The sequence below is a fragment of the Passer montanus genome, unplaced genomic scaffold (assembly GCF_014805655.1).
Source record: "Passer montanus isolate IOZ18808 unplaced genomic scaffold, ASM1480565v1 scaffold2, whole genome shotgun sequence".
NCBI lineage: Eukaryota > Metazoa > Chordata > Aves > Passeriformes > Passeridae > Passer > Passer montanus.
Window position 1 is genome coordinate 10236646 of NW_024366591.1, and position 26326 is coordinate 10262971.

Consider the following 26326-nt stretch of genomic DNA (forward strand, 5'->3'; position numbering starts at 1 on the left):
CGGCAGCGAGCGGCCCCGAGGCCGGGCGGGGGGCGATGGGCGGCCGGGATGAGCGGGAGGGGCACCGGGCAGGCGGGCGGGGGCGAGCGGCGCCTCCCCGGCAGCTCCTCTCCGGAGCCTTGCCGGCCGCGATGTGCTGCGGGTGCTAACCGAGCAGCCGTCCCCGGCGCGAAAACTGCAGTCACACTCCCTTTGCAGAAATAGGCTTGGGGAAAAAACCACCTCTGTCACCCTGTTCCCTCCCCGCGGAGGTTCCCACTAACTTGCGGGCGTTCTCCTCGCCGGGCACAGACTAACACGGCTTTTCCTGGCGTGCGCATCCTTTCGTTACTTCGGTCCAGAGCATGTTAAGGCGCTAGAGCGCTTCTTCCTTCCGTTTAATTAATGCATCGGGACTGCTGCATCTAATGCTTAGCTGGATTATGTTTCTTCAAGCAATGCTTTTATTTATCTTCTCGGCCATCTCCCAAGTGCCGTTTATATGCACAATCCTAGCAAGTTTTACAGATAGGCATCTGCATCTAGAATGGTGGTGTCTACAAACCGTGCCACAGTTTGAGGAAAAATTGCTGAGACATTTGTTAAGTAGAACTGGAAACACTGAGACTGTAGGATGAAGCATAACTTCCCTTTTATTTAGTACTGTCTGATTTAGAAAACGTTCACGTTCAGTGGCTTGCAAGAAAATACATCTAAATGGGGATGGAAAGAAAGCAACATAGTGTATGTGAAACATATTCATACACTGTTTGCGGCATTAAGAATCCTGGTTCTCAGTTGTCTTCCATTTCTATCAGAAACTGCACAATAGTAGATGTATACCTTAGTGTTAATTATTTTTTATTTGTTTGAGGATTCTTAGAAAATCTGCTTTTACAGAAAATACAGCTGTTATGCAATATTGTCATGAAGATCCACAACTTTTTTTTCCTGTCAGCATTATTATGTGACTTGTATTGTAGTGTTGCCTAACACCTAAAGACAAAACAGACAAATATTTCTGTGAAAGAAAATTTGTCATCTCAATTTACGAGTGTTTTTTTAATTAGTACTTTTCACTGGTAAAGATTTTTGGAAGACTTGTACTGTGGCAGCCTTACTGCAGGCATGAATGTTAAGCTTACTTCATGTTATCTGAATGCTTAATAGGGAAGGAGAAGCATTGAGCATACTAATACAGCTCAGCACATCTACAGTAATGCTAAACTCCAGCACCTGACAGCAGCAGCATGTTATGTAAAACAGCACTCCTGATAATGTGTGTCAGCCTTGATACAGATTTGGCAAACGCAGTCTTAGATAATACTTGAAAATGTTTAGCATGTTGCACCCCTGGTAAAATGACCTTGAGTATGGTAAACTGAGCTTTGGGGAGGCATGTTGTGTGGTTTAATCAAAAAGGCCTGAGAAACCCATATAATCTGTAGTGGTGTGTAAGCAGTGATTTTTACTCTTCTCTTCCTTCCACTTTGTCCAAGTTATGAGCATTACTTGGAAAAGTCCGTGTTTTCAGACATTTTTTATGTAGTCTTCCACCTCTCTGTTGTTAGAAGGCTTGGATTAGTGGTCTCTAAAGCTATTAGATGTCTGCAACTTTCTGCATGCCCTTGGTAGAAAGCACTGGGAATTTGATATTACCCTGGTAATTACTGCAGCTTTTCTTTTTATTTATTTTAAAAATACTAATTAGGGACAGATGGATTCATAAATGTTGTGTAGATAAATGAGAACTTTTTAAAGAACACTGTATGCAAGCAAAAAGCATTCTGTGCTTTCAATACTTTGAGGATGACATCGGTAGGCCTACTACATGTAAACAGTGCTCTTCATATTTTCTTCTTCTGGTAGGACCTGATAAACTTCCTAAAATCTTTAGAGTCTACCCTCCAATGTAAACACTGTATTTTTTAATGTTTAAAATTGCACATGAGATTTTACTCAATTAAAAATGCCCTTTATTTGCATGAAGCTACTAGACTGAATTTGTATTTTCCCCACATGTTTATTGGAAATTTTGATTTTTCTCATCTTCACACATTCCTATATGTGTAATGATTCCTCTTCTTTACTTGCTGCTCTTTTTTCTTTTTTTTTTTTCCTGGTTTGGTTTTGTTTTGGTAAAGTGACATTAAGCATTACCTCCTGCAATTTCTGCTGCTACGATGGGTTTCTGTTTCTTTTGGGAATAATTTGAGTTTGATACATCACTTCTGAGATGTGAACACAACCTATTAAAGCCCCGTATTTCTGGAAGCATCAGAGCTTACATTGTTTGGGACAGCTTTGGACGGACTGGAGATCAGCTCTGTGCTGTTCAGTTCTTCTCAAGCAACTCTTCTGTAGTCCTGTGAATTACTTGCTTCTCTGGAAACAGGGATCTCCCTCATTAGTTTGCCAAATACTCCAGGTGGAGATGACTTTGTATTGTGTGGCCTTTTTTAGGTTTGGACATACATTCTCCTGACTTCTCCCACAGAATAAACATGTACTCTGTGGGAGAAGTGAAGGAGAACAAGTATCCTGCTGTGTGTTTATTAGTTGTGTGTCCAGGCAGGACCTCTTCCCTGTAGGGGAATTTGTTTTTTATTTTATAATACTAGAAAGATCAAGATTGCATGTGTATAGATTTCACTGTTTAGTCTTTACAGTCAAGAATCTAAACCATTCATAGTTGATACAGAAATCACCTGGTTTTTATTTCTTTATTTTTCTACTATTTTTATTAGAATGTATAATTTGATGAGAGTGAAAGTAATTCCAAGTTCCAGGAGAAAACAGAAAATATTTTCCCCTAAGTGCATAGGCTCCTTCCTTAATATACATGTACAAGGACTGTTTTCTGTGACACAGAACCCCTACAAGGGAAGGCCTTTGCAAGAAGTGCAGTGGCAAGCTGGTGAAAAGATGAAAACCAATTGCAAGATTTCAAAAAAATATTGCCTATATTTGTCCCTTATATTTTTTAAAGGTGTCCTGACTTTCAGGAGCAAGATGTACCTAAAAGCAATGGGAAATGTGTAATTTAGCTATTTGGTCTTGTGATGTTCCTGATGCAAGCGTGTATGGTTTTCTAGAGTTGTGGAGTTTCTTAAATTAGAGGCAGATCTGCTTTTAGCTGTTTATGGTAGGAGACACCAACAGGACATGCTGAAGTAGGGCTGACAGGGTTATGTTTTTTTTCACTGTCTTCTGAGACAGTGATGATTACCATGCCTGTCAGGAATCAGAGGTGTAATCAGCGTGAGCAGCACATGTTCCCCAGGACCGATGGAGTCATCTCTTTCCTTCTTTTTTTTTTTTTTTAAAGGTTTGAATGATGACTTTCCGTCTTCACTCTCTTCCAATGCCTTTTTCAAATTTTTTAAATTAGCTTGCAGTAAAACAGAACCTCTTGCATGTGTGAATGTATTCTGTGCTGCCTTATTTTCTATATGGATTTAATAGTTCTGAATGTGACTGCCAGTGGAAAGTGTAAGTGTGCTTTGCAACACTGAAAGAGTAGTTTGAAACAAATTTAAACATTACTTAGCATTCATGTTTGACATGCAAAAGATTTTTATTTGCTCAGTGTTGGGTCTTAGAATGAAGTTTATGGCAGAGAAGTTTGAAATGAAGAATGCTGTGTTCACATTTCAAGGACAGCAGTTCTCTGATTTCAGAGTCTCCTACTTCAGATATTCCTCATTATGGCAGCATTTAAACAATGAGTGCTGCTTTAAATCTGACTAAAAGTCATATTCTTACATGAAGATGCTATGGAATTAGAGGACACAAACGGAACCAGAAGAAACGAAATCTGAAGATTATTGTAAGATAAGTAACTCAACAGGAGAAGAATTATGCAAGTCTCTCAGTGAAACAGAAAAGAAAAAAGACATTTTTTTTTTTTTTTTAAATCCCTTAATGCTTTTCATGTGCTGCTTATCTTTTAAAGGGGTTTATCAAAATATGTGAGATTCTGGTAGCTGCAGTCATCAAACATACAATTATCAGAATGCACAAAAAGAAAATGCTCAAAAGCAACTTTGGCTATTAGAAGCAATTTTAGAATTAAAATATGCCAAAACCCACTTTGGATATCCTTTGTTTATTTTAAAAAGTGTTTCTTGTACTTGTCAGTTTGTGACTTTTGAAGATACACCAGGGACTGGCACAAGAGACCACTGTTGAACAGCTCATGTGAGGGATGGCGTGGCTGAGATTGCAGCATTTGTACCTTCCTCTCTAAGGCACTGCACTGCAGTACAGATACTGAATATGATCTCAAATTCTATTTTGGAATTGATCTGGATAGCTTGTTTGTAGTGAAGGGGTTTTAGCTAGGACATGCAGTCCATTTCTTTTTTGGGGATTACATATGAAGCTTTCAGGTATAATTTTTTTTTTTTTATTCCAAAATTGGTTGCCAAACATTTTATGCCACTTTAAGATTATATTAGTGGATGAAATCACTTGTCTAGTGTGTGTACTGTCTTGTCCTGTGGTCTGCATCTGGAAGTTGTCTGTGTTTGATGTGTGAGAAGGCAGCTGGGGAAACTCTGTAGCTAATAGCTGGTCCACCAGGGAAGTTTCTTGATAGCCCTGTGAGTTTGCTAACTGATATTCCAAGAGACAGAGCTGCATTTCCTATCAGTCTGAAGATGTTTTGATGCATCCTGCTTTTTGGAATTGTGAAGACCTGAGGAAAATCCATTGTAGGAACTTAAAACATGGACAGACTATAAAGAGAGAATACCTCTTATTTCTGACCCAAGATTTAGAATGGGCATGAGATAGCTCACTTGTACTTCTCTATTTATGTGCTATATTATTACAGGCATATTTTAAAGGCATTTTTTTCCTCTTACATGGCTGTGTGCAAAGTGCACAGGAGGATTCTAATTCAAGAAAATAAACTAGTCTTTCTTTAGCAGGGATATGGATTATTGAAGTATTTCCCTAAATCAAGGTAGAAGATTGGAAGTTGTGTGGTGAAATACTGACAGTGGGCTGACCCCACTAAGTATGTGAATTAAACTGAAAAGACAGAAATAGTTTTCTTCTGATTTTTGATTCATGTTGAAAATCTGCATTAGTTTTGGTATTGTTTTCTGAATTACATCTAGGCTTTTGCTTAAATTTCCTGATCTGACTGAAATGAAGCTTTGTGTGGATGACAGAAGGAAAGTCAAGAAGTGTATATATTCCTATACTTCCTTTACTTCATAATACTAATAATAATTCTTTCATTTGGTAATAATACATCAATAACTTTGAACTGTAAATGACCACATTTTACCAGGGTGATTGAAAGAATTTGAACTTCTTGCTGTGTTTGTTTGACACAGTTATACCCTGGAATTTCTCCCTGTAGCCTGGATAGTAAGGATAGCCTGTCATAATTTCTGTCTCCAGTTTGTATTCTGCTAAAGGCCTGTATTATGTTTTGCAGTTGTATGGCACTTATGCCATGTCTGGCTGTGTTGTCTGTACCACTCTGGAAATGGAGGGCCTCTGGGTCTGCCTGATGCATCTTAGTAACTGAGAAAAGGCATAAAGGAGCTAGTTTTGACAACAGTTTAAGCCTTTTTATATGCAACCACAGCAATATGGAACTTGCTGTAATATGCTGTCACCATCAGAGGCACAGCTGTGGTATTTCTTTGTTCTCCTTGTAAGAAATAGAGCAGCTTAAGGGCACTGCCTGCACCATCACGAGAGGTCACCCCAGTTTCCATACAAAGACTGGCAAGAGCTCCCGTGTGGTTTTACTGCAGTGTACTTTTATACTGTAGTCCCTTGTTATGAAGTGTGAGATTCAATAACTAATTATGTATTCAGTTATTAAAGAACTTTTTCTTCTTTTAAATTTTTTTTTAAAATGTAATAACCATGGTGCAACTTGTGAGGTGAAGGGATTAACCTCTTCAAATGTGTTGCTGCTTCTTGAGCCCCGTGATGTTACTCAGCTACTATAGGTTGGAACAAATGTTTTTGTGGCATGTGATTTAGTAGAAGCTTTTCATAGCTTCTCAGCATTGGTGCATAAAAACAAACTGGTGTCTAAATGCTTTCTGTTAGTAAAGGAAAAGATGTGATAGGTAGGGTGTGACAACATGAGCTGTGTTAATTTATGTGACAGCTGCAATTCCTCTGTAAATATAGTGCTCAAATAGTCAGATTTAAAGTAATATTGATGTGTTTTTAAGAACATTCACACTAACAACTACATAAAATTTTAAATAAAAAGATGATGTCATTCCTTCAGTGTTGTGGCATACTTTAATGCTTATCATAGGAGTGACTTCCTTATAATTGTGATGTGCTTGAAAAAAAGTATATTACGTTTCCTAGTAATTCAGACTTCCCAGAAGGACTTTGGCAAAAATCTATGAGGGAAGATGATGGATGAGTTAATTTTTAATGTAGATGACATTTTGGTTCAGGACAAGTTTTTTTTTGTCACCGAGATGGAGTGACAAGATCATTGCGTTTTGTGAGACAGCTTCCCAGAGGATTTGGGTAATAATGCTGCATAACAACAGACCTGTGTTACCTGGTTGTCTTTTACTTGACTGTGGGAAAAAATATCTGAAGGATATTAGCTGGCAGAACCAATGTCAAACACTGGCATGTCTTATATCTCCACCTCTCTGAAAACCTCTCTGGAATTCTGCTGTGAAAACTGAGTGTGCTGAATTTGAAGTATATCTCTGCTTAAATCCTTATTTCAAAGGAATGATGAAAGTCAGCAACACAAAATTTGCATTGGCTGTCTGTGAGTTTTCCTGGAGGTTGCCAGAATGTGGAGTTGTATTAATGGAATCAAGCCAGAAATGGCTGTCTCTTACAGCTATATTTTTTCCTTTTAAACCAGGCAAAGCTGGAAAAAACAAGTACCTGGGATTTGTGTGGGATGTGTTTTTTGGCTTCAGAAAAAGGAAAATGAGAAAGAGGAATGTATCTTCCTTTGCTGAATATGCCAGATCATTTCCTGTGGTGTATGAACATCTTCATTCCTGTGATGGGCAAGCAGAACTTGTATATAAATTTAGGTGGAGGAATGAATGGAATTTGAAGAGTTTTCAGAGTAAGCCTAGGCAATTGGATAGATCTGCAATAAGACTCAGTAAACTTTTGGATTGTGGGATTCATTCACTGGTAACTGATCCTCATTGTACATCAGGCATGCTAATAAACATTTGAACATCACCTACTGTGTGTTTATTTTGTGAAACTAAGAAATAATTTAGTTAGAACTGACATGTTAAGCACAAGCCAGATTGTGAAATCTCTCTGCAGACACACGGTCTTCATCCTTAAGCTGCCTTTGTAAAAGCATTTGGTTCCAATGGTGACAGAAGCAACCTAAATACCTGTACAGATACATAAGAATCCCTAGCCCTGCAACAGTCACAAGAATTCTGTGTACTCCTAACACTGGGGATTTGCCAAGATCTTGCAACTTCATATTTTTGTCTATTTTCTGCCCATTTAGGAAGTGGATTTTGCAATGCTAATGCATAGATAGTTATGTGTGTTTGCAGTCTTTATGGCATGTAACAGGGAGATGGAATGCATATTCCCTTTTCCATGCAAGTGGAAAGTAAAAAAATTCACAGTATGTGATGCAGGGAAATACTCAGTAAGGTTCTCTCCATCCCCATTTCTTTCTTCTGATGTTACAGACAATTTAATAGCTCTTCGTTTCTTAAGAGTTGGATTAATCTTCTCTTAAAAGCTTATATTAAATAAATGTGGTTTTTGGTTTTTTTGCACTGCCCCAGCTAACACAGAAAACAAAGGTTTGTCCTGTGCCATGCTGAGTCTGCTGGGGTTTGACTTTGTGCCACACCAGTTCCACCAGGCTCTGCTGGGCTCAGAGTGTGCCTAGTTTATTGTAATCCTGGAATTATGTAGTCTTGGGTCCTTCAGAAAAGCTTGTGAGCAAAAGAAAAACAACTACTCTACTGTTTAGTAATTGCAGGAGGGTGATAGCTGCACAGGTAAATCCAGAAAACTCAAGTGCCATAATTGTTAACTGAATTTCAGTAGGGTAAGATTGTGAATTAATGATGCAGACCCCAAGATGTTTTTCAGTAGGTCTTTACATGATGGTCTGACTGCCTGATCAGATATGTCAGCCTTATTATTTAGTCTTTAATCACTTCTAATGTGTCTCATGTAATGAATTATGCATTTAAAGTGTTACTGCTTTTTCTAGTTGTATGTCAATGGAAGAAGAATCAATGGAGGCCTGCTCTTCATTTTGATCTGACCAGGGTTCTTGTAGAAATATCCTGTAAATTTTCTTTGATTTGAGACGTAATGAATTATGCATTTAAAGAGTCTTCTTCCATTGACATACTGCTTTTTCTAGTTGTATGTCAATGGAAGAAGAATCAATGGAGGCCTGCTCTTCATTTTGATCTGACCAGGGTTCTTGTAGAAATATCCTGTAAATTTTCTTTGATTTGAGAAGGTTCCTGAAATCCTGCAAAAGAAACATTGCATTTTTTGATCTTTCAGAATATTGCAATGTTATACCTCCAAGTCCATTTCTGGTATCTGTTAGCAGTATCTTTTACAAGAAGGGTACAGTGTTTGTTCTCTACCCTATCTTCTGGTTCATTTTAACTTGCTTTTCTTTGGAGTTTGAAGATCTGAGTCCAAAACCTTGTTTAATCCCTATCACTTTTCCTTGGTCTTGTCAGAGCCACTGTGATCCTTCTCTTCCAGTATTGGATTTGATGGCTCTTCCTGATTTTAAGTGTGGCACAGCTTCAACCTAAGCCTGTGGTAGGGTTTACTATTGTCCATAGTTATGAATTTAAGAATTCATTCAAATTGATAGAAGGTTATGGGGTTTTTTTGGTTGGTTTTTTTTGAAGGAGTGTCTTAAATTTGGAATTTCTTTGTCTTATTTATTTTTTTATTTTTAATTTTATTCTTGGTCTGACAAAGGTCAAGGTTTTGTTTGTTTCTTGTCTTAGAACAAGAAAAATTAAGTGTTTTAAAAATGTCATGCAAAGATGTTTGCATGACAAGAAGTTTACTAAGATGTCAGAAGTTACCACAAGAATTTCAGTAAAATGAATTCAGAACATCATTTGTCTTGATGTATGATTAGTCTGCATTTTCTTTCTCCTTTTCCTTTGCATGCTTTGCCTCTGGAAAGCTTCATCTTATTGAAGTGAAAGACTCCAAAAATCTTCAATTTCAACTGAACAGAATTTGTCTAGAAAGGGAGAGGGATGGAATGTAGGAGGGAGGGATGTCATAACTTGCAGGTGAGCTTTGCCATCCTTTTGAGAGGCATAGTTTGTTGCCTGGCTTTTCAGGGAAAAAAAACAAACCCAAAAACAAAACGAAACAAAAAAACCAAAACCAAAAAACAAACAACAAACCAGATTTTGCACAGAAAGTGTTATTTAAGTTTAGATGCAAGAAGAAACACTTCAATTTTCCATGAGTGGGAGGTGAAAAATGAGTAATTAGGTAGAGATAATTAGATTTTCATGTTCCTAAAGGTGAATGGAGGTATCTTTTTCCAGGTGAGATGTGCTGCTCAGTTCAGCAAAATACTGTATACCTGCATTTTAAAATACTGGGATATTTACACTTGTTTATTGACTTCAAGCAACTGAAAGCATATTTGATTTTTTTTCTCCCATCTGACCTTGGAATTCTCATACCTCTTTTAATCTACTGAAAATTAAATGGATGTGGTTTAAAGGTATATCAAGTTGCAACATTGACATATTCTGTTGAAAATGTTACAAGCATCACTTTATTCTGATTATGTCAGAAGTAATGCTGTTTTTTCTTTTGAAATTTCTGGTTGGGTTCTATCTACTTGTATGTCAGCTGCAATTGCAGCTGAATTTTCTGACTTTTATCTTACTTATACTAGAAATCTGTTACTGAGGCAGAATTAGATGCTTTCTATTTTATGCCTATTTTTTATTCTGCTTTCTGTTCTACAGTTTATTTTTCTTTTGACAAGCTGTAAAGATAAAAGAGCATCAGTGACAGTATTTTTCCCTTCAAAACCAGTTTGTTTTGGGGGGCTGTCCCTCAAACTCGGTAAATCAGCTCATTGCAAACATCCTGTGCCTGACTTAGGGAATAGTTTGGCCCTCTGCAAAAAGGTACCTTCTGCTGACGGTAGGAAAACCTGTAGGTGAGAGTTACTGTATCAGTTTTCTGAGGCTGTAATCCTGTAAAGTAATCCAATTAATATGGTGTATGAGAAGTGCTCAACCTTCTGAACTCAGTGGGAGACTTCTGTTTCTTATGCATGGCATTTGCACTTCTGTTTACACAAGAAGGCCTTGCTGCACTTTTTGATTTACTAACAAAATGAACTAACGTGGGTCAGAACACATATTCAATGAAGTAATGACGTTAACTGGTGGTGAGTTGTGTGAGATTGTCAGTGCTAACAAAATTACTTCTTTATGTACCTCTGTAAATTCTGTTGATGAGTGAGGTTTTTTTATGATGATTTATGTCTGTTACAGAATTACAGTTTGACAATTGGAACCACATCTAGAGCTTGGGAAGCGCACTTTGTTGTAGTAAGTTCTTACTCAAAAGTTACGGTTTGCTGTTAGTGGTTTTACCCTAGTAATTTGTTGTATTGGAGGGGCAGAGAAAGAAGGAGTTCTGTGAGTGAAATGGGTTTGTAACCTTACTGTATACCTTTAAATTAAAGAGTGATCAGCTGAAAAAAAATAATTATATTCCTTTCAAAATTTCTAGCTGGATCTCATTTTCCTTGCCTGAGGAATAAATCTTTTAAATGAAAGAAATACATAAAACAGGCAGATTGGTATAACAGGTTGTTAAAGGTTATTCTATTAACAAAAGGCTGGAAGAAAATACTTATGGCACAAATACACTTTTTGGCCAGCAGCCTAAAAACAAATCCTGTATTACAAGACTGCTTCAAATAAAAACCTGTCTCTCTTACCTCTTGCTTAAATGATACTGCAAATCAAATGTAAATTAATTGATTTTAGTATATTGTCTAGCAGAATAATCTACTCTTCATCTGTTAAACATTCCATGAAATGATTTGTTGGTCTATGTCTGTGATGTCTCTATATGGCCATGTATGTTTTTTATAAGTCTGATTCTGTTCTCGCTGTTGATGTCAAACCTTTGCTAGATTTTAACCAGAGCTGAATCATACACTAATTGTGGTGTGTGCTGTTGTATGTAATGGTCTAAACGTGTTGAATTCATGTCCTTGTCTGCCATTTTAACACAATTAATATTAATCTTGCTTAGGTGCCAGAAATGTGTGACCTGGCTTTTGCACAATTAGTTTAAAATTGTGTGCGTATTGCTAATTGTCTGTCAAAATATTTACATCTGATGGTAAATTGTTCCAACTTTGCTACTCAGATATATCATCTTGTCCAATTCAGAAAAGGTAATAATTCTGTTTTTTGAGAAGAAAGTTAGGTTTTTCTTTTTCTATAAACCTCCCTGATGCCTTTGCTAAGAAGCTAAATATCCTCATAGAGTTGCATTTGCGTGTTTTTCTGCTAACAACAGTGTACTTCTGCTGTGTCCAGCATAAATTTTATGTCCACCATGGAATCTGAAGTCAACTCTAACCTGGATTTGAGATTACAAATCTATTTAATTTTCTCAGGAAGTTATCCATGCTGTGGGGAAATACTGCTTTTTAGGTACTAGATACATGCAAAAATGCTGCTTCTTACTATTTATTTTTTACACTTTCAGTGTCACATTTTAATTAATACCTTTTAAAAAAGATATCTTTTTACTTGGTCTGTATTACAAGGTTGTGAGATCTGTTTGTCTTGAAGCATTTACCACTGCAATTACTTTTGTTTAGTTACTGAGGAAAGTATCAATTATACTTCAAAGTAAGAAATTATCTTGTCACAAAGTTTCTGAAACATCAGCAGTGCACCTGTGATTTTTATTTGGTGTCTGCAAGCCTAAGGAAAATCCATTTTAGGAATATCAGCACTTAGTGGAGCTGAGCTCTTGCTGTGCAAATTTGCTTTTTCAGCCTCCTGTATTAACTATGGCAGTGGCAAAATAGCTAAAATTATGTGCACTTTCAAATTCATTGTAGAAATCAGGTAAACATTAAAATGCATCTGCTGGTTTTCTGAGTTCATCTGAGTGATTTGCCCTGCACTTGAATTGGAGCAGAATATATAATGAAAAAAATATATAGGCATGGGAATATGCCTTCTGCTCACATTTGTCTAATCTGCCTAGTCCAGCACTTGAGCTCCTGTCTTCCAGTAAAACTGTAAGGCTTAAAGTGGAAAGAACTTCAAAGAGTTTTCTTGATTGCACATGGTTTGCATGGCAGTATCTGGTAAGAGACCATTTCCTGCTTATATCCTGCAGAAATAGTCTGTAAGTTTCTTCATATTTACTGGATTTTCCATTCACATAACCAAACTTTCTGTGAAGCCTTGCATATGTTTTATTCGACAGTTTCCAGATATCTTGTTCAGAAACTTCTATCAGAAACTGATTACTCCAAATGATGATGTGGTCTCTGTGTTTACTTGAAATGCTGTATAGCAGGGTTTGTTTGTGTTTTTTTTTTTTTTTTAAATTTTTTTTAAAATTTTTTTTTGTTGTTTTTTTTTTTTTTCTCCTTAAAGACTGGAGTTAATTTTATCAGAGTTAAGAAAATAGTGATACTTGTATGAAAATGTGCCCTGTTTTCTCTTCTGGTTTTCTTGGTACTTTTTGATTTGTGTATGGGGTTTTTGGATTCTTTTTTGCATCTAAACTAACCCATATCTGGAATTGAAACTTTTCTTTCCAAAATATATATCTCCTTCATTGTGAAGAACTGGAGTGGTGAGCGCAAAATGGTAGTATTTTGTTTTGAAGAGGATGACCTTGAGAAAAATTGAAGCGTATATAAACAACCTCTTGCTATCTTTTAAAACTGACCTACATTCTTTTCTTCTTCTAACCCAACTCTTGCTGAAGTAAAGGTTAATATATTTCTTGATTTAAATTTAACATTTGTTTAAAGTGTAATATATTTTCATAATAAAGATTTTATAGTCTAAAGAGATAAGAGCATTGTCTCTTAACTCATAGTAATTTTATAATTTAACAAATGCAAGTTACTTTTTTTTTTCCTCCTCAGGGTGAAAAGTAAGTTCTAGTCTGTAATTTGTGTTTCTCGGTAAGGAGCTACAGCACAGTAAAATCATAAATTACTACATTTTTTAGGACTGGACATGCTTTTCTGAAAGCTGTACTAAAGCTTTCTATTCTCTGACATTAGTTTGTGTCAGAGAATAGAAAAGTATTTGGGTGGACTTGGATACTACATATCTAGAAATTAGCCCAAAATACCTATATTTTCCACACCTTATGAAGTGAGGGAGATCTTGTTGCAGAAGAGAGTTCCATCACTCTACTCAATCCTGCAGGGCTGAAAACAGATCAGAATTGGACTACACAGATTTGGTGCTGACTTCCAGGAGGAATTTATTCACCTGCTTTTAATTGCAGTAGCTTCAAACTTCTCATCAGGAAGAGAAAGCTCATCAGGAATGGATTGTGCTTCTCCCATGCAACCCTCTGGCCCGTGGAAGGTGGTTTTGTCAGGTTCAGCTGGAAACATGAACCTTTTACTTCAACTCTAACAGAAGCTCCTGAGTTCACAGCTCCTGGTACCCAAGGATTTTTTTCTCTGGATGTGTAAGAGAATTCAGATGAGAAAGTGAGCAGTGTTAGAATTCCCTAGGTTTTGGTTGTGTAACTTGGGTTACATCAATAGTGTTCTTTTAATGTCTGTTCTAGGGATGGTAGCTCCTGCTCTTAACTGTTGTTCGCCTGTTTAATTTTCAGATTTGTCATGTGTGCCAATGTTTGGATTTTTACATGCTATATGTTGAAATAGTTTTTAAAAAGGAGTAGAGACAAAGAGCATACAAAGGCCAGAGCATTGTGATGAGCCCAGTGTTGGCAATTGTAGAGAGGCACACTTCTAGCTGAAGTTAGCACAGAGTACGTCATGAACTTTTGACAGTCAGAGACGTGTCAATTCAAAATATTGTCATTGATGCAGCACAATGTGGTGGTCGTGAGCTGAGTCTGGATATTGACAGAAGGTGCTGTTAGGAGATTTGGAGATGGTCCAGGGGACAGACAGAGTATTATTAAAGATCACCTGACAGAGGTATCACTGCCACGTCTTTGGTCAACATGACATCTATGAAACTGTGGTACAGCTTGCAATGCAGTGTGTAACTCTTCTCTCCAATATTGTTTTAAACGTAAGACTTTGCTTATGCAGAAGTACTGCTTGCAGGTTGTGGGCTTTGTTGTTTTTGGGGGGTTTTGAGTTCTTCTTTATTTGTTTTAACAGTATGTTATGTTATTAAGGTTGCTTCAGGGAGCTGTTAAACTGCTGAGCTTCCTGAGAAGTGGTTTTTTTTTTTCCCAATATTTTTGGTAGTTCTTTTTTTGTTTTGTTTGTTTTTTTTTTCTTTTTTTTTTGTTTGTTTGTTTTCTTTTGTTCTGCAGACTTTGGATTTTTTTTTTCAATATTTTTGGTAGTTCTTTTTTGTTTTGTTTGTTTTTTTTTCTTTTCTTTTTTTTTGTTTGTTTGTTTTCTTTTGTTCTGCAGACTTTGGCCATTAGAAATCCTATTGCATTTTCTGGTGCATTTCAGTGCATTAGTTGCACAGCTCACCTGGCATGGTTTTGCTGGCCAGCTGGGTTAAACAAAGGAGTGAATCAAGCAATTTTTTAGTTTTGGAGGTTGCAAGATAAACAATGAAAAGGTATTTTTTAAAATGACTGCTCTTAACTATTTCACTTAAATATGAATTGATTTTTAAACAACAAATATTGTGGTATTAATTTTTCTCTTGGGTTTAGCTTTTTCTTTGGCTCAGAGAGGGATATCTGATTGGAGGCCTTGAAAGAGAGTGGGGTCTGGGAAAGTGAGAAACTAAGTGCCACTTTGTTTAGTTAGAGGTTGTCAAGATCACCTGTGGAATGAGTATTATGGATTCAGGCTACTTGTTGCATAAGGAATTTGGGCTCTTTGAAATATATTTGAAAATTTAGTCTTCAATTAGCTCTTGCCACTTTATCCTTATACTTGGCTAAGAATCTCTGTAGAAAGCACCTCTATGAGTATCAGTGTTTATGAGTGCAGATTGAGGATCCAATGACAAAATATATTTTTATTGCTAGAGAGAGTGTGTGGTCTGACAGCACATTGCCTAAGGCCGTGCGGCTTCTGATTTTTGCAAGTTCATCCTCTGAAGAAGCAGCTTAAATACAGTGTTGTTGGAAAGTAGAACAATCCTCAGAACCTGCTTTAGGTATTGAAAACCTCAGCTAGACTAAGACACACAATCATGATATCCTCTACCTCTGCTGTTAAAACTAGATTTAGTAAAATGTGTATCAGTGTGGGAATTCAAATGCAAATTTCCATCTATAATATGAAATCACATTCCACTCCCTTTAAATTGTCTGGAGACTGATTGATCAAAACTATCAAGTCCAAATTAATTATAACCATCATTGTTTTCCTGCTGATTTTTGGCTGTTCCAAGGGCTTGAACAGGTGTTTGAATTGAACTGGGGTTGTCTTGGTGATTACTGCAGTCTGAATAGTCAAAATTATTAGTGCTGCAACACTTGACATTTTTTTTGATTTTTTACAGAACCACTGGGGTTGAAAGGAACCTCTCAAGATCATCTAGTCCATTTTGCTTTTGAGCTCTCCACAGATGCAGTTCATAGTGCCTTGGGGCAACTTATTCCGGGGTTTGGAATGTCCCCCTAGAAGGGGGTAAAAAAGTAATTTCTGGAGTTCATCCTGTCTCATCTCAGGTCTCACCAATATTTTTAGAACCTGTATTGGTCCAAGCAAGACATCATGAAAGGTCTATGACATGTACTGAGCCCTATAACATGACTACAGGACTTTTTCATAATGAATAAAAGTACCCTTTTAGAAGAACTTAACTAAGAAAAGTCGTTCACATTCAGAATTGAAATGGTCAGTGATTAGAGCACTCTTACAGGGTTGGAATTTCCATTGTCAGTCTGTGTCTACCCTGTTCCAGCTCCAGACACTGGAGTGAATTACGAGACCTCTTAATACATGGCTTTTCTTTACTTCCAGAAACAACACTAAAAGCAATAAAAAAGTGAGTATTGCCCATTAGGAGGTCAACTACATTTTTTAAGAACAGTACCTAACTGCTATATATGTATCCTCAGAAGAGACTTTGTTACAAGGAGAGGAAGATTACAGGAAAGAACATTTAGAAAACGCAAAATATGTATGTGAAATATTTCATCACTATCAGAGAAATTAAAAGGCACAATTAATCTGATGGCCACAATGAATAAGCAGAATTATTTCTGAAAATATATAAACAAGGAGATGTAAAATTTCAAGTGTTTAAGTCAGATTTGTTTTAAGAGAAATAAATGTTGAAGAATTTTTTGCAGAGAAATATTTGGAGTATTCAGATAGTTGCAGATATATCGCATCACTTTGCATTTGCAAAGCTGGATTTTTCTCCACTGTGTGAATGGTCTAAGTCCAGCTCATGAGTTGTCACAATCTGACTTTTAACTTGAAGCAGGGAAGTTTCATGTTTTGGTTTCTAAACTGAAGCAATTTTTTTGTCAGTTTCCTGGGTAAGGATGGGGTCCCTAAACAAGCTGTAACAAATCTGCCTTTGTTTGGCACTGTTTCAGTGCTGGACATGACACTAAGACAAGTACTGAAACATTAAAACATCTTCATAGGATGTTTTACTGTTTCTTGCATGGTGCTGCCTTGGTTGACAGCAACCAAGTGGTAGTGATGTGATTTGCTAGTGCAGATGAGCTGCTTGTGGTTTAACCCAAATTTCACTTGGTTTTGCTCAAAGTGTCCTGTTGGTAGTCCCTTAAAATGGCACAAGTCGCTTGTGATTTCTCTACATTCATGTCTCTGCTGCATAGTGGGAGCTCATAAATAGTCATGTTAGAGATAGTTACATGGAGAAAACTTGCATTTTCTGTCTAGGAATAGGTACTCAGTGTTTAAGAGACTGATACGAAGAAGTTGTTGATGACTGGTGCTGGCACAAAACACTAATTTTGATTTGAGGTTTGTCTTGCCAAAAGAGCTCTGGCTTTGTTGGACTCTTGTCTGCTTGTGTGGGTGTGTATGTGTGCATGAGTATGGATGAAAGTACATGAATATTTTCTCTGAGCATTTCCTGTGTTTAATGTCAATAGGAATCTTGAAATAACTTAAACCATTCTCAGAAGGCCCGATCTGTAGTGGAAGATCTGCCCTGGTTTCAGATTTCTACTCGTCACCTGTTAGTTTGATAAGGGACAATATATACATATGAAACAAACCAACAATTTTCCATGTAACATTGGTATTTTAATTCTGAAACACTTCTTATATTTGTCTCTTAGTTGTTTAACCCGTAAATTTGAAGTAGTGCATGCTGCCTTAAATTAGTAATGAAAGTTTACCTGGAGGAAATGAGTTTTGTGACAGAATTTGAATAAAGAGAACCAATTGTTATTTTTTTTTAAAAGAATTGGGTATAGGTAGGTCTAAGGAGAGGGGAACAATAGGTGTCTTTCTTAGTGGGACAAAACACAAGGAGCTGTGATGTATATTCAGTTGTCAGAGGAAAGACCACAGCAGTTGGATAAAAGAGGAAACAAGGGACAAAATTAATTACTGTTATTGATTGCATTTTGTAGTGCCTGGAGGGCTCAGCTGAGGCACGGGTGCCACTATGCTACTGTACAAATGTGCAACGTGTCACAATTCCTGCCTCAAAGAGCAGAGGAACGCTGAGATGAGACCAAGGGACGGGAAAATGAAGTAGTGTGCCCAGGAACACAGAGGATATCTTGGTGTTCATTCTAATCTCCTCTGGATTCCTGATGAATTTGAATATGGAGAATTGGAGGGCTGTGCCTTTGAAGATGAGGACATACAATGCAGACATTATGTGGGAGGATACTGGAAGTCAGTGCGTAGAGTCAAGGCCTCATGGACAGAAGACTGAACCAAAAAAGGTGAATTTATTTGCAACTTATTCAGTGGTTGTTATCAGAAACGTGAAGATGTCTTTGTACAAAATGTGTAATGCTGCTAATAATAGTGTAGTTGGATAAAAGATACATCACAGTTATTGAGTTGAAAGTTTCTAAATTGTGGCTGCCTGATTGATTTGAGATAGTGCCTGGTCTTTAATGGTAGTATTTAATTTAAAGTAGAATGTGTTGGGATTCCTGTGTTCATGGCATATCAGGCTAAAAAGACTTGGAAGTAGTTCTTTTTGAGAAGATATTCTTAAAGGAAAAAATGAAAGTTATTGTGAAAAACTGCATAGCCAAATAATTATTGTAAAACATGCATCCTAGAGATCTGGAAGTGTTGAGCCCTCCCGTACTGGGTGGTGTGGCAGCATACACATCCTCACATAAAATAATACTTAAGTAGAATGTTTTGTCATAAATGAGCAGAAATGGCAATAAATTCGTTCATTTAATTATGCAGAGTTTTAAGTGTTAATGGATAATCTCTGTCTGCTCCATCCATACACTGTAAAACCTGAAAGGAACTTTGGCATCTGCATAGTCCTTATGAATGTACTTGTCAAAAGTTGTTTCTTTTGCTTTCATGTAACCATTAGAAGAAGAAAGCTAGGCTAACAAGGTGGGGGGATTTTTTTTTTGTCTGCCCTGATTTAAAAAAAAATGGAATTTCCTGAAGTACCTAAAAAGAAATTGCAATTAGAATTGAATAAATGTAGGAATTTTCAGGTAATGTTTTCAAGGAGATGACTTTGGAGGTAATTTTTAACTCTTGTTTTTTCTGTGCACCTACAAAATGTGTTGTGTTCCATGTACACAGAATTATTTTTTCATCCTGTGTTATATATGTACCAATATTTTAGGTGGTCAGTCTGGCTTTTAGTTGTACTTAAAAGTTGGCTTATTTAAATGTTATTTCCTTATTGCTGTATTATGTCAATACACGATATCTTCTGGATGAGAAGTCAAAGCACATTGCAATTTGCTCGTGGATGTAGGATTGACCATCCTTAGTCATGAAGACATATGCAATGAGAAAGAAAGGTCCCTAATGCTAACATAAATGAAACTCTTAATCCGAACTCTAAAATCCTGAATTGTAGTTAGCTACTGGTTTCCCTCCCTGAACTTCAGTATATTATCATTATTGTAAAAAATTCTGGATTAAATATTTCAAGTGACGGTAATTAATTCTTACAATCTGGTTATTCTGTCTGTTCTGTGAAAACAGTGATAATTCAGTTTGATTTTAAAAAAAAATTGTTTGAGATTGTGATTTCTTGGTACAAGCAAAATAATGAAAGAACAATGAATTATAAGACCTTACAGGTTTTGGGGCTTGTGTTCTGGTAAAGCAGTGAATTTGTAGTTAAAAACCTGAGTAAGAAAAATGGTGAGTGATTTAACACAATGGATTTGTTTAATTTGTGGAAAGCTTTGCATAGCTCAAGATTTTCACGTTTTGTTTCAGTACAGTTCAAGGATGCTCTTCTAGCCAGATCTTCTGTCTTTATGGTACTAATCAAGTTACTACGTGGATGTCTTCTCAAGGTATTACTAGGTTGTAAGGAGAAGAGATGATTTTGTTGTTGCCATTAAGTCTCAGTGAGAACCAAGGCTGGCATTTTAACTGGACTTAATGACTCATCTGAAATTGGAATGCAAATGTGTACTAGTGAATAAAAAAGGCAAACAGAAGGGAAGATGTGCAATGTGAAATACATAGTTTCTTAAATGAACAGAAATACCATGTGAAGATGGAGTCTGAAGATTTAAGCAAAACAGGGATGTCACTCAGCATGTAGTACCAACTGTTTTCAGCTTATTTAGTATGCAAGAGCATAGTTGCAGATGACTCACAGTTAAAATGCCTTACATAAAATTGCCTAAGTATTTAGTTCATGTCAGGTGATGGAAAGACACTTTAAAAATAGTAATGGCAACTGTATTCAATTAATCTCACTGGTTTATATTTTTGTGGGGGTTTTTTTAGTCTTTTTTTAAAGATCCCTTCTGTAGTCTTAAACTATACAAATGATGCCTTAAAAGGAATAATTAAAAGAAATTATGCAAGACTGCATTTTTTACTTGTGATTTAGTGCCAGAAGTTTACCTTACTCAGGAAAAGGATATTTCAGTCCAAAGTAGACATTGCTATCTGAAAGGAAAGGCTGTTCTAAAACTCTTGACTCTTGCTATCATATTGCATTCCAAAAAACTATGTATCTTCTATATACTTCATCAGTGCTCCCAGAGAAATAGTCTAGACTGCTTTTGTTCTTATTAGCAGTGCTTTTGGGTGCTGTATTTATGTATTTACTACAGATTACATAACAGCATAAAAATAACTGAAGGTCAAGGGGTACATTTAGTTCAGTATTTTATCTCTAGTAGTGGTCAATAACAGAAGGGGAAGAGGACAAGAATATACTTTCCCCGTCTCTGTTGTGTGCTGTCACAAATTGCCTGTAGCAATTTGTGTCTTGGGGGAATTAGTCTCAGGCTTGGTGACACTGAATTTGGTAGCAAATTTAGTTCCTCAGCTGCAGTGGATGTTGAGTGGGGAAGAATTGTTTTTTGTTTTGAAGCCTCTGTGTGCAACTTTTGATTGATAATCTCTAGTTCTGGTATTAGAAAGGGTAGTGAATCATAACTGAAAATAGTACTACGTGTGTTTGCAACTATTGTGATTTTTTTTTTGGGTAGGCATCTACAAAAGGTTCAGTACTTTTTAAATCTGTTGTTCACTCTTGAAACAGCATCAACTGTTGAAAAAACAGTGGGATTTCTTTTAGCAGTAACTGGGGTACTTTGTGTTTTCTCTATAATCTCACATTCCCCATCCACTTCTCCCTTTTTGTAGTTCTTAATTTGTACATTTGTGGAAGGCTTAGGCTTTGCAGTTGCAGATTTTCTAATTTTTTATAGTCCTAACAGTAGCATTTGTGTGTAGCCTCTGTTCTGGGTGCTTCCTGGCCCTTTGTAGAAGCAGCAGCCTGTTTGTCTCCATTTGTTGCTATTGGGAAAGGTGTTTGGGGAATTGGAAATATTGTCAAACATACTTAAGACTTACACCTGAATTGAGATCATTGCTACTTGCTTATTGTGCTTTCATTGCTGTACTGAAATATTTTTCCTCATGGATGCGGTGCTGCACGCTTTTGTCTCTGCATCCTGAAATGGGGTTTCTGTTGGAAAGCCCATAGGAGCATTTCTGGAAGTGCACAGAGAGGGCCATGGTGGCTGATGCTACCTGGGCAGAGAAGTCCAGTCTTCTGTAGCAGGGTTGTGGGGTGTGGATGAGAGTGCCTCAAGTGAAATGGTATGGACTAAGCACCAATATATTTTTTGGGGCTCTAATTGCTGACCCTCTCATTTGCCCTTTTGAAAAGTTGCTGCTGTCATATATTTGAGAGAGATGTGGTTGAGTTGAAGCTTAAGAAACCTGATGTTGTGGTGTGCAGCTCTTTTTAGCAGGACAACCTAAGAAGCCAACAGCAGCTGTGGTCAGATAGTTGTGGGCAATGCTGTGGCCAGACGGAGGAACAAGGTGTCATCGTCCATGGTTGCAAGGCTGCCTGTTTCGTAGTGCAGGAAAAGAGATCCATCCTTATTATGCCCCTGGCAGGTCTGCATTGTGAGGACTGGCAGGATGAGAAGGGATTCAAAGCCTGACCTTCATGCATGTGTAGGTGAGCAGAGCAAATAGGGAACAGGCGGTGGATTATGCGGCGCTGTGAGGGGACAGGCAATCTGTAATATGCCACAGCTAAATGCTCACCCTTTAGTCAGGGTGGAGGACAAACTTACAGTCTAAATGCTTTATTGTTAAGGTAAAAAGGTGAAGTAAAGTATTTTCTTGCATTCTGTATAGGTTTACAGTAATGGTGCTAAGCAATTATATCTGTCTTGTCTTTGCTGGAAAGTATTAGCTACTGCCAGTGCTCAAAGTAAATCTTAGAGGTGAAAAATGATAAAAAAATATCATCCCAATAGCTGCAGTTTGTTTAAAAAAGCAACCAAGCAAAACCAAAACAGCAGTATAAGTATTTTTTAATTTGACTTTTACAGTTCAACATACTCTTTGCAATAAAGTGGATATTTTTTTCAAAAGGAACTCTGAAAGATTACTGAATTGATTAATATTCAAAGTGGGCTGCTGTCTTGAGTGTAACAACAGTAAGAAATAAGAATTCCATTAAAACTAAACATTAATAATTACTGCTGTTCCAGATGCTTAAATTTAATTGTGATGAGAACTTCCTCCCAGTCAAATATTCAAATGAAGTCTCTTGAAGCTCCCCGTGTGAGGTTAGAAGCGAGATGAAGAGAATGTCCTCAGGTAGCAAAGAAAATTATGTTGCTCCTTCTATTGCTCCTTTTCCATCTGGGCAGCAGATATGGTTTGCAAGTCCCACAGCAAAGATTTAGAGGAGAGAGAAAAATCCAGCTGCTTGTGTTGTTAGCTGTGCATTGCAAATAAAAGTAAGTACTGTAAGTATGAGGATGGTAGCTGAGTCCTGAACATCTCCGGGTTTCTGAAGTTCTGGAGAGGAGGTCACTAATTCTTACCTTCAGTGATGACCCCTAATGCTTGGAGATCCTGAGGGATGAAAACTGAAAAATACAAGGTTGGCTAAAAATACTGTTAATTTCAGACGGAAAAATTGTTAACTTTTAGGTTTCCATTTAGTTACTATTTTAAGAAAGCCATGTTCTTAAAGTTTGGTCATAGATCCTTTTTCTTATGTAACATTTAAGGTTAAGATTCTTCAGAGCACCTCCATTCCATTTTCAAAAGCAATATTTATGGGAAAGAACATATTCTAGCTTAGGGGCAAGGAAAAGTGCATGTTATTTTTAATTGTTAAGGTATAAGAGCAGAAAAGTCTTCGACTTTGGTATTGAGGGTGTTAATGTCATTTCAGCTTTGGTTTTTAAAACCAAACTTATTTTTTTGAAACAGAGAATTATGAGAGGCCCCAACTTGTTTGCTTTTTTGTTTTTTACCCACTGGGCTGTGTATTTTTGTAGATGGGAGGCATATGTCCCTGAAAGATCATAAGTACTGCCCTCCTCCTCAGTAGATGGACTTCTCACATCTTCAGGCTAATAGGGAGAATGATGCATTTACATTTATTGCTTCATTTAAACAATAACTGTTGATAAGAAATAAATACCTCATTCCCAAATGGCATCTGCAGTATTTAAAGGTTTGGCAAGTTTTCAGGAGGATAGGCATGAATTCAGCACTAAACTACTGATGCTTCTGTGGAAAACAATGAGCTGTGTCATTTGATCAGGGACAAAGTGGCTACTGAGCAGGGGTGATTTCGAGGAAATAGCTTTTAATAATAAAGAAAGAATACAATTTCCCGTGTGAAACCATTCCCATAACTTGTTTGTAAAGTAGATAATGTAGTTCATGTGTTAGGGTGAACAAACAGAAATGGGTTGTAACAAACGCAGTCACTGTTTATTTCCCTAGAAATCCTCTTCTGGCTTTTTTGCTTCTTGCTGCTGTTGGTGTACTTGTCCACTGGTTTGTTTTGTGGAAACAGCTCCCTGTATTCCCGTGCAGTCCTCCTTGCATAAGAAGCATAAAATATTTTTTCTTTTTTTTTCTTTATTTTTCCTACTCAAAGCCATGAAATATTGTGTTGCCTCTATTTAACTCATGGGAAAGAGCTTTGCATGAATGAATGGAGGTCAGCTGTTATCCTGCAAAAGCTTAGTCTTCACTTATCTGTTTTTCTGGTCTGATTTGGCTTGTACTATTCAGTACAATTCATTTTTACTTTATCGTATGTGCTGGTTCTGGCCAGGACAGGGACAACTTCTGCAGCATCCAGGAGAGGGCATGGCTGGGACCTGGAGGTTGTTCAATACCACTTCACATCATTGCCAGGGGCAGGGGAAAGGGTTCTGGTGTGGTTGAATATGTGTGATGGAGAGAGCCAAACAATCTTTAGGACCTGAAAGTTGTTCAATACCACTTCACATCGTTGCCAGAGGCAGGGGAAAGGGTTCTTCTGGTGTGGTTGAATATGTGTGATGGAGAGAGCCAAACAATCTTTGTCTATTTTTAGGGGTTTTCTCTGAATTGTTTCTTTCTCATACCCTCTGTCATCAGTATTGTTGCTGTTACTGTTCGTTCTATTATCTCATTGCTGTTTTCAGTAAATCGTTCTTTTCTTAACCTGTAGTATTTGCCTTATACACCTCCAATTCTCCTCTCCTTTCCTGTATTAGGAGTGAGAGGGAGGGGAAGGTGAGGGAGCCCGAGAGAGGCAGTGTGGCTTGAACAGTTCTGGTGGGGGCACTGAATTGGGGAGAACCATTCCTAAACCACAACATACCAGGACAATGTACTAGCTCTGGCAGATTTCAACATACTGCTCTGAACTGGGCTAAGAATGCCTGGATTGCTCACCCAGAAACCTGTGAGACTTGTGTTTTGTACCTTGAACAGAAGCAGTCTTGCACGGGGGCTTTTGCTGTGTCTTCTCTGAGATGATGCTGTCTCAGAACTGCCTGATGCTGGAGGCTCTCACTGATTTGTACTGGCAGCTGTAGCTACCATTTTTTAAAGTCAAATCCTGAATATGTATGATCTGTCTAAAAGTGGTTATGGTAGGCAGAGTTTGCCATGTCTGCACTCCCTTAATTGCCTGTATTGTCTCTTGTGCTTTTCAGTCTTTCTGAGAGTGCCATAGCATCTTTGAATTGAGACATCTCACAGGTTTAGCTCTGGTTATTTGGGCCTGCAGACCCAATGTTGCTCTTTCATCTAATTTCCCATCCTAGCACAAGTCAAAGTTTTGCCCAGTGATTCCCCTGTTCTGTGATAGGTCATCTTATGTGTCTAAGGTTGAATATTCTGTGACTACTCTTAAGTCCACTGGAGGACAGCTAAGCTAAGTCACATCTCTTTGAAAGCAAAGCCCAAAGCCCTAAGCAGATAATATTCTGTTATGAATTAGTAATTTCCTTTGACAATATATTCCTGTGGCTATTTACCCTCACAGTTAAAAATCATGCTTTCTTTTCCTGTGACTTTTTACCCCTTATTTGTCCTCTAGTGATGTCTAATTACCAAAAGATAAATTTAGAAGGCATTTATAACCTACAGTGGTATAGATACTTGCAGTCTCTCTGGGAGATATGACAGCAGTCTCATTTGTACCTTTCTCAGGTTTGGTTTTATTTCTGTGTGAAGTTGGCTTTTCCATGCAGTGGCTTCACCATAAATTATATTCAAACAGACATAAACATTTCCTATATCCTTTATTGTATGTGTATCTCAGCTGCTTCCAGTAAATTTTTCTACCTCAAGATCTTGTAGTAGAGGTAGCTTGTCCTTTAGAACAATCTCTGATTTTGATCCAGTTATAAATCATGGTTTGGAGCATCTTTTTCCCCTGTAATTACTTTATTGTGCCAACTAACGTTTCAGTTTTCTTATATAATTCAGTGATGGTTTATCTTAACTTTTCACTTTCCTCAAAAAATAAAATTATTTCTCATTTAATTGCTGTTATAATTTTTTCTCAAATAAGGGTCACTGATGTATTAAGTTTTTAGATATTTAATTACTGAGAAGTAAATGGGCTAATATTTGGTTTCTTTTTTTCCTGGTTTACTTCTCTCAGGTTGTTTCCATTTTCTGTTTATCTGGAATAATTAAATTATCATCTATGTATTTCAGAAGAAATGAATTATGTCCTTTTTATCTTAAAAAAATAATATAATTTTTCAAGAGTAAGGTGCAACAGTATTTTTTGCAGGTGTCAGAATGTGCCAACACAGTTTGGGTTATGTAGCATAGTGAAAAAATAAAAGGTAGGATTTTTTTAAAGTTGCATGACTAAATAAATTTTATTTAGTTACTTGTCCTACAGATCTCTGTAACAATCAATCAACTACTGTTAAAGCCTGTGGTATTGATTTTGATTTGTAATATCACAAGCAAGCCTGAAGGCAATGTGGTGGTGACATGCTGAATGTGCCCCAGCAGTGCCTGTTAACAGAGGCAAGCACAGGAAGGCTGGAAACTGGTTCAATTTTCAACTTTTAGGTGCACAGATAGAAATGAATGAGCTTGTAAGAGTTGGTCTTGCGCTGTATATTTAGACTTACTAAACCTTAGGACTTTGGTTACATGAATGATTCAATAAATCCATTTACATTGGAAATTTGTTTTCTGCTGTTGCTTATGTAATGATGGTCTCAC

General features: G+C 37.1%; 1 protein-coding gene across 10 annotated transcripts in view; it reads left to right on the forward strand.

Annotated features, from left to right (window-relative positions):
- RYR2 (ryanodine receptor 2) overlaps positions 1–26326 on the forward strand; it is a 386098-nt gene that overhangs the window by 396 nt on the left and 359376 nt on the right. The window lies entirely within an intron of this gene.